Raw genomic sequence first — 14,375 nt, 5'->3', positions numbered from 1 at the left:
ACTTCTTGAGCAGATGATCGTGTAGAATAACACTTCTAAGATCTTTTTTATTCAGACACTACAAGCAGTGGACAGAGATTTCATGCTTCTGGAAGTTAAAAACTAGATGAAAGACCTGAAAGATTTTTCAAAGCTCTATTTTTGCTATGTTATACAATGTCTATGAGGAGATTTATAACAGTCTGAGATGCTGTATTGAATTGAAGTAGTTGTTACTGAGAGATTTCTGAAAAGGAATATTGCAAAGGTGTACTAGAAAGTAAAGATGGGAGTTGAGGACAACATCACCTCTTACGAAAGAAAAGACATCATGTTATGCTTGAACTGATGTATTCTAGACTTGTTCAATTGCAAGACATAAATCCACTAAAAATCCATTAAGAGTTATGTTGGACATGTCTCTTTTACAGATACAAGAAGAATCAGAAAGGAAGGGATACTTGCGAGGTGAAGGTGCCAAAAAACAATGTATGATTGATCAAACCATAAATCAGAGTGTGGACATGAAATTGGATCAAAGGAGCTAGTTAGGAAGGAATCATTATATCTGAATTTTATTGAGACACTTGAGTGGAATGAAGACAAAAGCTATAATAAAATAAACTTCACACAAGTAGGCAAATAATTATTTTAATGGATATGTGGGGGATTTTTCTCACTGAAAATATCAAATATTTATTCATTTGCCTGATTCCCAGCAATTTATATTTTTAAATCAATAATTGGACTTAGTGTTTTACCCTTTAAACTGGGGGAGTATAGGAGCTTCACAGAATCACAGAATGACAGAATCACATAATCACAGGGTGGCTGAGGCTAGCAGGAACCTCTGGAGGCCACCTGGTTCCACCCATGATCAGGCAGGGACTCCCAGAGCAGGGTGCTCAGGACTATGTACAGGTAGCTTCTAAAGATCTTCAAGGAGAAGCCTTTCTGGACACTGTACCCATGCTCCATCACCCACATGGTAAAGAAATGTTTCCTGATATTTATACATGGAAATGTTACCATTGTTCCAATTCATATGGAAAAAGTTTGTACGTGACTCTCCCATACACATGGTGTACCTCTGACAGGCTACACAAGTTACAAAGGGCAATCTACCTTAGTAGCTTTGTAAGCAGTAACAAAATCCTCATGTGAAGCCAAGAGTCCCCAAGAGTTTACACATATCTTATCCTTCTAAAAATATGCTTTCAATTTTTCAGCTGAAATATTAATATCTGTTGTTGGTGACCAAAATGGTATTTTCCTGTGATTCAAAAATCCACCATAAAAGCAGAGTTGTTCAGTTTCAGTACTCCATGTTTTTCAAGACTCCTTTGTCCCATCACATGGTTGTATCACACCACCACACTGCAGTGCTTTTATCTAAGGAAGCTGCCTGGATTCACATCTTTTTTCAGGATAGAAGAGACAATTTATTTTATTCGGTGGCTTCTTAGCCCTTTCCCTCCAGTTCAATCCTCTAGCATGAATTGAAATAAATCTTTTATTAGATAGTTATAAAATACTGCTTGAAACTATGAGTATTTAGAGAAGTGCCATTTTCCAGTTACTGTCTGCTTAATATTTTTACCCGAGTGTGAAATATGCACATTTTGAAACATAATGAGTTATTCTTTTTCCAATGAAGATTAAAAAAGTAGAGATCAAAAGTTAGTGTAGCCATTGGCTATTAGGTAAATGAGATATGATTTTATCCTATGAATGACTGTTATAGCAGTCAGAATCAAATTTAGAGGAAAGGTAAAACGACTTAATGATGATATAGGATTACTGTAAAGCACACCATTCTTCACTGCAATACTTTCACTTTTTAGAAGTCCCTAGAAGTAACATCTGCATGAATAAAGAAGATAAGAATATATATATATATATATATATATATATATATATATATATATTTTACAGCATCTATGTATATATCTGTTCTCTGTTCTAGGAAAAAAAAAAAAAAAAAAAAAGTACATTATCTGTTAAAAGAAGTACAAGAATCAAATATTCAAAGTGGTTGTTTGAAATAGCTTTTAAAAATCATTTTGTTATCACTGTGCTTGAGAAAATCTGTAGAGTCTTAGGTTCCTTATATGAAAAAAATATCTCCATGTCCTGGTTTCAGCTAGGATAGAGTTAATTTCCCTCACCTGGCTGCTCCGGTGCTGGGACACCAGAGCCAATTGTATGGAGTTAGAGAGCAGAGAAGCCAGGTGGCTGGGATCACCTTGGTAGAGATACAGGCGTTGACAAAGCAGTTGGAGATGGAGCACAACCTTACAGCCTCTGGAGGTGTCTCCTGGCAGCTGTGAAGGAAAGGTATCCCTTCAAGGAAGATCTTGTATGTCTACCAGGCAAGTGGACCACTATGGAGAAGGGAATCCAGTATCTGAGGGAATTAGCCATACAGGAGGTGATTTATAGGGACCTGGTGGCAACATTTCACCCCAGAAAGAATTGAGTCAGACAATGGGACTCATTTCTGAAACAACCTTATAGACATTTGGGCCAAAGAACATGGCATTGAGTGGGTGTATCACATCCCCTATCATGAACCAGCTTCTAGGAATGTTGAGCGAATGTACTGTTAAAGACAACACTGAAAGCAATGGATGCTGGGACATTCAAAAACTGGGACACACATTTCACAAAGGCCACCTGGTTAGTCAATACCTGCCCAATCAAACCTGTTACTTACTATAGAAGGGGATAGTTCCTGTAGTGCACGTTAAGAGACATGCTGGGTAAGACAGCCTGGGCTACTCCTGCCTCAGGAAAAGGCAACCACATTCATGGAATTGTTTTTGCTCAGGGACCTGGATGCACTTGGTGGGTAATGCAAAAGAATGGGGAGGTCCAATGTGTACCTCAAGGGGATTTAATATTGGGTGAGAATAGTACATGAGTTGAATTGTATTATGTTTATTATTATATAATACTATATGCCATCACTACTATGATTGCAATATGTCAATGTCCTATTAATAGTATCACAGCAACAGTCACACAGCTAATAATGAATGAATTTTGATAGAAAAGGACAAGCACAGCGATGAGGTGGAACACAAACAGGCTTCAACATGTGACAATCCAACATCACACACCATCTCTTCTGCCCTGAAAGACTGCGGTGACAGATGGAGCCCGAAGTTAGTCATGGACTATGCAAACTCAGTGAACATTCTATATACTATAGATGAAAATGGTGATTAATTAGAATGTATTGGAAAGGGTGTAACCTGAGCATGACATAAATGGTATGGAATAAAAGGTGGATATATGTCCTGGTTTCAGCTAGGATAGAGTTAATTTCCCTCCTAGTAGCTGATACTGTACTATGTTTTGGATTAGGATGAGAAGAGTGTTGATAACATGCTGATGTTTTAATTGTTGCAGAGCAGTGCTTACACTAAGCCAAGGACTTTTCAGCTTCTCACTCTGTCCTGCCAGCGGGCAAGCTAGGGGTGCAGCAGGAGCTGGGAGGGGACAGACCCAGGACAGCTGACCCAAACTGGCCAAAGGGGTATTCCATGCCATCCGATGTAATGCTAAACAATATATAGGGGTGGCTAGCTGGGTTTGGGGGGGCCAGCTGCTCAGGGATAGGCTGGGCATCGGTCATCAGGTGATGAGCAATTGCATTGTTCATCACTTGTTTTGTACACATTATTAGTAGTAGTACTATTATCACTATTATTATTATTATTTTCCTGTCTTAATAAACTGTCTTTTTCTCAGCTCCCAGGCTTCACTTTCCCATTTCTCTCCCCCATCCCAGAGAGGGAGGGAGGAGGGTGAGAAAACGGCTATGTGGTACTTAGCTGCTGGCTGGGTTAAACCACAACACTCCAGAATAAAAATAAAGAAAAAAAATAAAGAAAGATAGAGTGTTAAGTATTAGAAAATTACTATGATGTGGTCTCATTACAAATTTAAAATAATTCACTGGAGAATGCTCTAAATACAAGCTACCCCACCATCTGGTTGATCATTTATAAGTCATTTAGGTTTGAAGGAAATTCAGATCTCTAATCCAAAAATCCTGCTCAAAGTAGAGTCAGATGTGAGTCAGTTTGCCCAGAGCTTCATTTAACTAGGACTTGAAAACCTTCTTGGTACAGGCTACTTAGTGCACAGCACACATTAAATTCAGGACAGTACTTCTTGTATTTAATAATAGACATCTTTAAGCTAAGTATATAGCCAAACCTTGCTAGGCCAAATGAAAACAAAACAAAACAAAACAACAGCACAAAACAAAACCAAACAAACAAAAAAACAACCAGGCACAGTTAGGGAGTATTACTCATCCAAAGGTAACTTACATATTCATCTAAAAATAAGATGGATTATTCTTTAGAATAATCTTCATTATCTTCTATATTAGTAGAGAAATTCATACTCTACTGAATAAAAAAGAGAAAATAGAAAATAAGCTTAAACTGAGAACATAATTTTTAGCTGACTTAAGTTAGGTGAGGTGAATCTTACACTATATGAATTACAAAGTATTGTTTCTGATGGTACCACTGTGACTCTCTAGGGAACCTGCTTTGGCAGGGGGGTTGGACCCAATGATCTCTTGAGGTCCCTTTCAACCTCTACAGTTCTGTGATTCTGTGACTTATAAGAACCATTGAAAACATCAGTATTTTAATCTCTTTTTTGCAATATGATGAAAGCTGTGGGCATGAAATATCAAATCGTTCAGACTGGAAGAAGCATCAGGAGGTCTCTAGCACAACCTCTGTCTGGAAGTAGAAATGCCACCAACTTCAGACCAGCATGCTCAAGGCTTTAGAAAGTTTTTTAGTTGGATCCTAAAAAACCTTCAAGCATAGAGGCTGCACAGCCCCTGCTGTTCATTCCTCATTCTGCATGTATTAGTGTAGAGGCATTTCAAGTGTGCCAACTCCCCATTACAAGATTGACAGCTTCCCTCGTAACGCTGTTCTGCGGGCATTTCTTTCTTTCTATGCCTATGCTTGAAGTGTTTCCACTTGTTTTACTGATGACTCTGTTCCATCTGTTCCTATCACCCTGAGCTCTTGGCTTGCCTCAACGCACAACTTCTTCACTTGCGTGTTGAGGAATCTCCAGCTCCCACAATGTTCCCAGCTCTCCATACGAAGTTGTCCAGCCCATCGAGAAAGACATTTTTTCCCAACTAAGTAAGGTGGATCCTATCTCTTCCAAGATGCTGATGACTCTCAAAAAGTCATATGGTTGTATAACCTGAAACCCTGCTGCAAACACCAGCTACACAACCAATTGTTGACCCATAAAATCTGCCAAGTCTTCCTAAAGCCCTTCAGTCTCACTGGCAGGATCAAGGTAAACACTATCTAGGTCCCCATGCCCTTGACCACTAGCCCCAGAGTCCTGTAGTCATACTTGATAATTCTCAGGTCACCTGTGTCCATACTGTTGGTACCTATGTAGAGGAGCTGTAGAGACTAATAGGTTGGATTAGGCCCAGGTAAACTCTCCACAAGATACTGAATGCAAGCCACAGCAAACCTCCCTAGATGACAATTTAGGACAGAAGATATGGGTTTCTGTTCCCTGCTTAGTGATTTTTCTACCATTATCACTTGATACTTCTGGTGGTCCTAAGTAGCTCAGAGATGCTTTTTGACAGCACTACCAGATCCTCTTCAGCTACAAGGGCAGTGAACCTGTTCTGCAACTGAAAATCATCACGTGGAGTACACTGTCATACAACGATGAAAGGATCCTGCTAAACTGCGGCTGTTAATCAAGCATACACGTGTTTGTTCTGCAGAGAATAACAGAAGACCTTTAGGAATTGATAGGAGGGAAAGAGAGTGAAAGAGATATTAGCAGTTGCTCTGGCTTGGATTTTTAGCATGTTTTCTAGGACAGATGTTACAATTAAAACTAAAGTATACAGAGAGATCTGTCAGTGCATCAAATAATGGAGGACAATACTACCAGCAATTACCTGCCAGCTAGCTGCAAACAATAGTCTGCCAGATAAGTAAAACTGTATTTCATGTTAATGATCCATTTGCAGAACATGCCACTGCTTGATTTATGATAAATTGAGAAATAATTACTACAATGCATATTACCTTGTTGGTTATAGCTGGAATGAAGTAGAGATATGCTCTTCTCTGTGATGCTAGTGTAAACACTACATTCCAGTTGCAGTTAAACAACAAAATCATGTATTTCATACAGATAGAGGAGGTAGAAAAATCAAAAATTCACATTAAAAAAAAAAAAAAAAAAAAAAAAAAGCAGAAATCTATATCTATCTAAATACTAAAGGATGATTTCACAGCTTCATTCCTCCATGAGTCCCCTAACATCCACCTTCTATTATTAAAATAAAAGCAACAATATGCTGAAGTATCTTATGTTAGGTTACTGATACTGTGCTGGTACAAGTGGGCCATGTTTATTTCAATATCTCTCTTTAATTTAGTAGGATATTGAGATAGATATGAAATTACTACTCTCAAGCAGCAATAATATCTTTTTTTAAAACTCTCTGAGAAGGTTGAGTACATTGAACATTTATTTGTGTTTGAATGCTTTCTAATTTCTAGATAATGCTGAGAACTTTAGCCTGAAAATGATTAATTTTACAACTTAGGGAAATGAGAATTCCACATACTAGGGATAGATGTGACCCCAATGCAAATAGGGTTTGAGTGAGTAAGTCTCCCCTCCCCTTCTGTGCAGGCAAGTTTATGTGTTTGGGTGAAGCAGAAAGATACTGCATTCTAGCAGCAGTATACTCACTCAGAAAGCTGGTAAAGCTTTGAAGGGTCTGTAGTTTCTTGTTCTGTCCTTGGGTTTACATTGCCAGGCCTGGCATCCAGGACATAGTCGTGAAGAAAGAGCCTTCAAGGACAACTGGGGAAAGTCATGAAGTTCTGGCTTCCTTGCCTACATTAGCTTCCATGTAACTTATGTGTACATTTGTGACGTATACCAAATAGGTTTCCAATACAGTGTAATATGGCTGAGGAGTCAAAACAGGTGTCATGTGCCACCTACAGGGAGGTGTGGGAGTGATGCAGTTTCACAAATCCCCTCAGTGTGGACTAAGGTGAAATAACACTCAAGGTCCATGCATAAACAACAATATTAATAGGAACACAGAGAACAAATATTCTGTTAATGTTGGCATTCCCTACACAGTTATATACATCTGAGTTATGTGGCTTTATGGAATATCAAGCTGGCATTACTTGGCAGCTTTGATGGAAAGAGAAATAGAGAGGAAAAGAAAGAAAAAATGGAGAGATCACCGGTCCTGTATCCAGTATCAGACCTGCCAACAGGGGTAGCTGCTGTAGAGTGAGTCCCCCTGAAGATTTGTACATGCCCCTCTTTATTGGCCCTGGATCTGGTGGTTGAGACACCAGTACATTTCCATACCTTCAGGGCAAATCAAGAGGAGTGATGCCAGGGCCCTCCCCATGACTTTCCCCACGTCTCTCAAGGGAACAGTACCTGGGCTCACAGCACAGTCACATGGAATTTGTGGAATATCCTTATAACAGGATAGTAAAACCATGAGTGTTTAAGTGCTTTTAGAGCAGTTTGAGTACAGTTTGACTCAGAAATTTCAGTTTTTTGTTTCGTTTTGTTTTGTTTTTCTCTCAGTAAGGTGTTTCTGAGCATTTTAATTAACCTCTGTAATGAAGAGACAAGAAGAATTACATATTTTGTATGTTTGGAATATTTTAATTAGTTCTTTGAATATGAACAATTGAAAATGCTAATTTAAATTTCCTTATGCTGCTGTACTGCATTTAAGTGGAAAGATCCTTAGAGATGAAATTGGATAAACATTTAAGGAAAAGGTACAAGCTGTTTTAGGTGTGCCTCTAGATCTAATAATGTTTCTTCATCTGAGTCATTCTAAAGGTACCTTGCACAGCAGCACAATCAGGAAGTAAATTAACCTTTGCAAATGGTTAATTTAGGGAGAGAAATTGGGACAGGGAATATAGCAGCTGTGATGGGGAGAGAGAAAAATATTATTCAGTCAGTGAAGATATGTACATTCTAAAATGAGGGTATTGCCATCAGCCTGGGCCTTTTGTACTCTGTAGGCTTCTGTAGCCTTCTTTTAAAGGTTATTATTTACCTTTTCTTGGTGTTCTCTAAAGTAATGTTAGTTGCAAGTACTGTAGGCAATGTTGTGGAAGAACTCAAGTAGGCTGGTGGCTGTACAAGCACAGATATCCACTGGTCTTCCTATTTTGAAGACCTAAATCCTGAACTATAGAACAAACAAGGGAGCAAGCAGTACCTTTGGACATATTAGTTGTATGGGGTGTATCCCCCATTCATAGAGTTTACTGAATACATCTATAATCTGATGGTGTTTTGGTTAAATGCCTGATGTTAAGTAGGAGAAATCACTGCATCTAATTATGTTCCTTGATATTTCAGAGATTGAAATGGGTTCAGGCTATGAAAATGGACTACCTTTTCAGGTGATCTTTAACATAATGCCTTTCCTCTGTTCATGAAAACTAGGAAGGCAAAGGAAAACACATTACCAGGGGATTCAAAGAAATGGAACATTCACAATCCCACTAATCAGTGCTGCATATTTATAGAAACCATATTTGAGAAAAATATATTTTTCATTAGAATAAAGGTTTTCTTCAAAGCACACTGCAACTAATAGAGGTCTTTGCTTATATTACATTTTAGATCCAGATGTAAAGAAAAATAAAATATATATAGGATGCTTTGTTACTTGCAAAGTCCAAACTTCATCTATATTTCAATTCTGCTTCAGTTTTTCAATAGAGCTGGAAGCAACAGAAAGTCTACAGAGTACTTTACAGTGTTTTTTTCTTCTAGAGCTTTTTTGTATTGTACTGCCTTATTTTTATTTATAATTAAGAGTATTCACTTTGTGGACAGCATCACAATTATGTAAGTACTTATGAAATAATGCATGAGCCTGCCGCAGATGTTTGATCCAGTGTAGGATCGCTACTCTGTATTAAATTCAATAGAATCATAGAATGATATGTGTTGGAAGAGACCTCATAGATCATCTAGTTTGAACCCCACTCTTTTAGTTGACTTACGTTTTTGACAGGCAATGCCTTCGATTTAAGTAAGAAGAAGAGAAACCATACACAGCACAGTTTCTATGGTACAATACTCTGCCTTTGGAATAAAAATAATAAAGCTAGAGATGGCAAGCTGCTTAATTCAGTACATTTGAAACTACTGCTTGATAATTGGTAACAGTACTGTTGATAACTGTACTAAAGTCATTTGGAGTTTGAAACAAGTTACAATATTATTGCTAGATCCCTTCCACTCTACCAAAACAAGTAGTGATATCATCCTAAAAAGTACATCTCACATACTCTTTATCATCGCTGTAGCAACATGCCAGAATAAATCCTCAGCTGTTATAAATTATCACAGCTCCACTTAATCCATGAGGCTGACATGACAGGATCGCTAGATTGTTGTTAAAAGCATTTAACTTGCTACAGCAGTAGGCATGTGGCCTGCTTGTCATTTCACTTTTGGAGACCCTTGAAATAATGCAATTTGATGTCATCACTATTGTATCACAAAGATATGATTATATACTCTTTTATTTAGTTAGTTAGTTATACTTTCTGTATAAATTGGATTTCTTGACCAGATTTCAGCATTTAAAACATTTCTCATATGTTCTATTAATAAGCAATGATTAAAATATTTATTACAAAGTATTATCACCAATGTGAAACTGCCATTTATTTTACTCAGTGGATCTGATCCCTTTCTTTGAAAAATGTAACATATACCAGTATTATCCCCAATCCTATATGCATTTCACAAATTGCAGGAACTTGATTTATTTGTAAATCAAGTTCAAAATATTGTTATTATAGGACATTTATACAGCATCACTTGTAAACTATTCTTGCATGGACTTTACTTTCATTATCTTTGACAAATAATCTGAGTAATAGCTCTTTGGGATAGTACATCCATGTGGGTTATTTTTTTCCTATCAATACTGTCAGCAGTCACCTCGTAGGGCTGTTCAATATGTTACATCACTGTGACACTGTTATGCAGAATATTTTCAGACATTCCCTTTTCACATCAGCATTAACTGAGCTGATGTCAATTAGCATCATGAAACAGACACATTTTGATAGTCCTTCATTAGGAGTAATAAGTGCATCATCCATTAGAGTCAGTAACAAATAAGAAAGTCAGTCTCTTTTGAATAGAATGAAATAGTTCAGTTGGAAGGGATCTTTGAAGATCATCTAATCCAACTACCACTTTTGTGTGTGTGTGTGTGTGTGTGTGTGAAATACAAAACTGGTTTAGTCCATGAAAAAGTGTCACTAGGTCAGCTTTTTCTTTATTAATGAAACTCATACATCATTTACATTAATGAATAGGAAAATCTTTCCAGTGCCAAATCCATCAAAGAGTTTCACATTTACCAACTTATGTCTGCTACTGTGCCAAGAACATTCTTTCAGTACAAAAATGTATACAATAGCATGATTGTGCCTTGTCTCTCCTTGGCATATTCATTAATAACTCATCCTGAACAATATGGTAGTAATAACATATTTTTATCAGCTGTAACCAAATTAGCTTTTGCCTAGGAATAAAAGTACAAAATTGGCTATTCACAGAAAAGGGCTTTGTCTTATTATTCTGAGATAGACAACTGCTAGTGGCTTGGGACTTTGCTGATATCCTTGACGTAATTTGAAGACATTGAGCTATGGTATGCATTGACTTTGAAGGCAATCTGAGAGAGCAAACACAATTAAGTTTTGACTTAATAGCAACTCTTTACTAATGTGCAGTTCATGCATTTCTAAAAAATGCATTAATGTCAAAGGCAGCAAATATTGATAACTCCTGATATAATTACCTGTGATATCAGCCTGGGCTAGGTAATAACTTGATTTAGAGTCAAGTTTGTTTTTAAAGATATGAGATTTGTGATATTTGTCTAACATTATTTTTCTACTTTTAAAGGTATCTGATGGACAATGCAGGAATATTCACTATTAATGAATATTTTACATGACAAATACATTCATCTAATGAATAAATACCTTTTCTAACTTATACCCTTGATAACTCCTAGAATATCTTTCCAGAAATGTTTGATATTTTGATATGCTTCCTAAAACACATTTCTGTACTTTTACAGAACAGTTTTTCCTAGATATTTGAGGCAGTTTTCCTAATATGTTTCCTAATATAATTTCAAAAATTTCTATTAAAAAAAAAAAAAAAATAGAAGAATGAAAATATTTACATTCAGGAAAAACAAAACCAAAATAATATTTTTGGGGAAACAAACAAAAACAACAGCAACAAAAAATCCTTTCCTCCATAATAGTATTTCCAAAACTAGATGACACTTTCCTGGAATTTGAAAGTTCTTCAGTAACACATGAAAGCTTTCGATATCATTCTAACATAGCTTAATTGTATTGTAAGTGACAAAACTTATGCCATCTCCACTGATAATTAACAGTCCACCTTGAGTTCACATACTCTGCTGAGCCTAGATAAAGGAAACTCCTTGCTTAACTCACTGACTGCCTGAAGGCTTGTTGAGAGAGCTACATGCCCTGGACTGACACAAGCACAGTGATATGCCTGATTTCTTGGACACTGTAGCCATTCACCTGTCAATTGGCAACAAATCACACAGGCTTCACTTGACAACAATAATGATACTGAATTATCCATCATCTCTTAAATAAAGCCATTACAACTGCTCTGAAATGATTATTCACTTGCACCTAGCTTCAAATATTCAATATTTCCATCCTATTGCTGCTTTCTCCTGGCAAGATTTTCCTCTGCAAAAGCAACATATTAACTGTCTTCCCTTGAATTTTCAGTATATGTAGGCTGCATTGTGCATGGTGTTATTTGTCACAGTGTCACAAAGTGCACAGATAACTTACAAGACAGAATCACAGAACAGCTAATTTTAGAAGGGTCTTCTGGGTTTCATCTGTTCCAACTCCACTACTCAGGCAGAGCCAATTAGAGCAGGTTGCCCAGGACCATATCCAGATGGCTTTTGAAGATCTCCAAGGAGAGAGCCTCCACAACCTCTGTGGGCAACCTATGACAGTGCGAACTCCATCTGGCTGGGATGGAGTTAACTTTCCCCACAGCAACCCACATATTGTTGTGCTCTGCACTTCTAGCTAGAACAGTACTGTTACCACACCAATGTTTCGGCTGAGCTGTGCTGGCACTGCATTAACACCATCTCTCCACTAACGGCTCCCAACAAAGACCAGTAGGCTGTGGGAGGGCAAATGGTGGGGACGGGACATCATCAGGACAGCTGATCTAAACTGGCCAAGAGGATATTCCATACTGCATGACATCAAACTCAGCAATAGAAGCCAGGGAAGGAGGAAGACGAGGAGAAGGAGGGTCTTTTGGTCTTTTGTCATTTGTCTTCCTGAGCTATCACTCATGTATTGAGGCCCTGCTGCCCAACAGGTGGCTGAAGATCACTTGCTGATGAGAATAATTGTTTTCTCCCCTTGCTTCTGCATGTTGTTTTTTTTTTTTTTTTTTTTTTTTTTGATTTTTTTTTTTGACTTTTTTTTTTTTCTTTTAATTAAATGCAACTTCTCACAGCTCAGGAGCCTTTCTGTTTTTTTCTTTTATGAGAAAATCATATTTTCTCACCCTGTCATTCTAAGGAGAGGGAGTGAGAGAGTGGTGTGGTGGAGCTTAGCTTAGCTTGTGGTTAAACCACCACAAGTACTCAGTCACATATACAGTATAGAAGTGTTTAAATTTAAGTTTGCATTTGCAAAAAAAAAAAATCCATGGGATAGATTTGACGGCAAGACAGCACAGAAGTAGTTCAGCTAGCTTAAATTACTAGTCTTGGGTAATAGAAGCAGCACTTCTGCACAATACAGTCATAGCTGGGCTTGCTATGACTGACAAATGAGATTTGTAGATGAGATTTGTGATGTGTAGATGACAAATGAGCACAGTAAATCAAACAAGGTAATATACCCTGTACTTTGAGCTTCTCAGGAGCCTCATGTTCCTGGTCCAGACAAATTCAGCTCAGGGGTGGCCAGCCTCCAGACAAATCACAGCAGATACAATAATTGTGGTTTTCTCTGTTACTATTCACAGATCCACCTTAAAGTAACCGCTAGCTCCCCAGGACTCCTGGATATAGAATGAGAAGCTGGTAATTATGGGGAGTCTGTGACAAAAAGCCCATTTCATAATAAATTGAAGGTTCCTTCCTCTCTTCATGTTGTAGCTCATTTCTGAAACTACCAGTGTTTACACAGCATTAAGAGTAATAGACAATTAGGTGCAGAAATACAGTTTTGCTGCATTTGTTTATTAGGCATGTGTTTATTTGGCTCCCTGATATTTGCATAGATTAAAAATTAGAGACTGCAGAGAGTTGAGAACAGCTTTTGCATAACTTATTGTTGATATTCAGTAGCTAAACTATCCTCATCCTCTGGTTTGAATATAATGTAACTGCAGATTTAGTCATGCTGAATACAAACAGAGGCTTCATTCATGGTATGAACATCTGAATCATTCCCTTATGCTCATCCACATTGTTAAAAGTGAGCTGTCATTAGCAAACACAACACTGATACAACTGCAATAATTCAGATTCTGATTATATTTATGAAAGCTTCATTGTATCAATTAGCAAAGCTATATTAGGCAAACAAAATTCAGTATCCTAGAACTTATTGTGGAAATATAATAGTACATTTCTGCCCTCACATAATAAAAGAACTTTTTTTTTCCCCTATTTAAATAGACTGTTAAAAGGAAATGCTTTCTCTTCTCCCTGCTGCCCTCATTATCTATGCAATACAGAAGAACAATAATATACAAATTCCCTTTAAAGTATACACTTCAGAGAACTTTTACTTCATTTCCCTTGGGGATATTATTAAAATACAATGCTGATGCAGTGTGGATTTAGCTAGATGTTTGATTTATTTTCAAGATAACTAGTACCAAGTGTATGTTTACATATACATGTATGAAATGAAAAGGGATTTATTGAACGATACAAATGATATCTTGTAGGCTGGTTAAAGCCAAGAAACTCAGAAATAAGGTGAAAAATCCTTATCAAGCCTCGTTATGTCTATTTATTGCATTTCTTACGGTATCTGAGAAAACTCACTGCTCTGGGAGCCCCAGTGAAGCTCAGTAACAAGCCAAGATACAGTGCTTTGAACTGAAACTTAGCTTGAATGTTGTATACCTTCATAAGTATATACTTGAACCATAAACTCAAATTAACTTCTTTTTTTCTTTTTTTTTTTTTTTCTTTGAAGTGAGAGTGGCATTCTTAA

The sequence above is a fragment of the Aythya marila genome, assembly GCF_965140915.1.
Source record: "Aythya marila genome assembly, chromosome: 2".
NCBI lineage: Eukaryota > Metazoa > Chordata > Aves > Anseriformes > Anatidae > Aythya > Aythya marila.
This window is presented reverse-complemented; position numbering follows the sequence as displayed.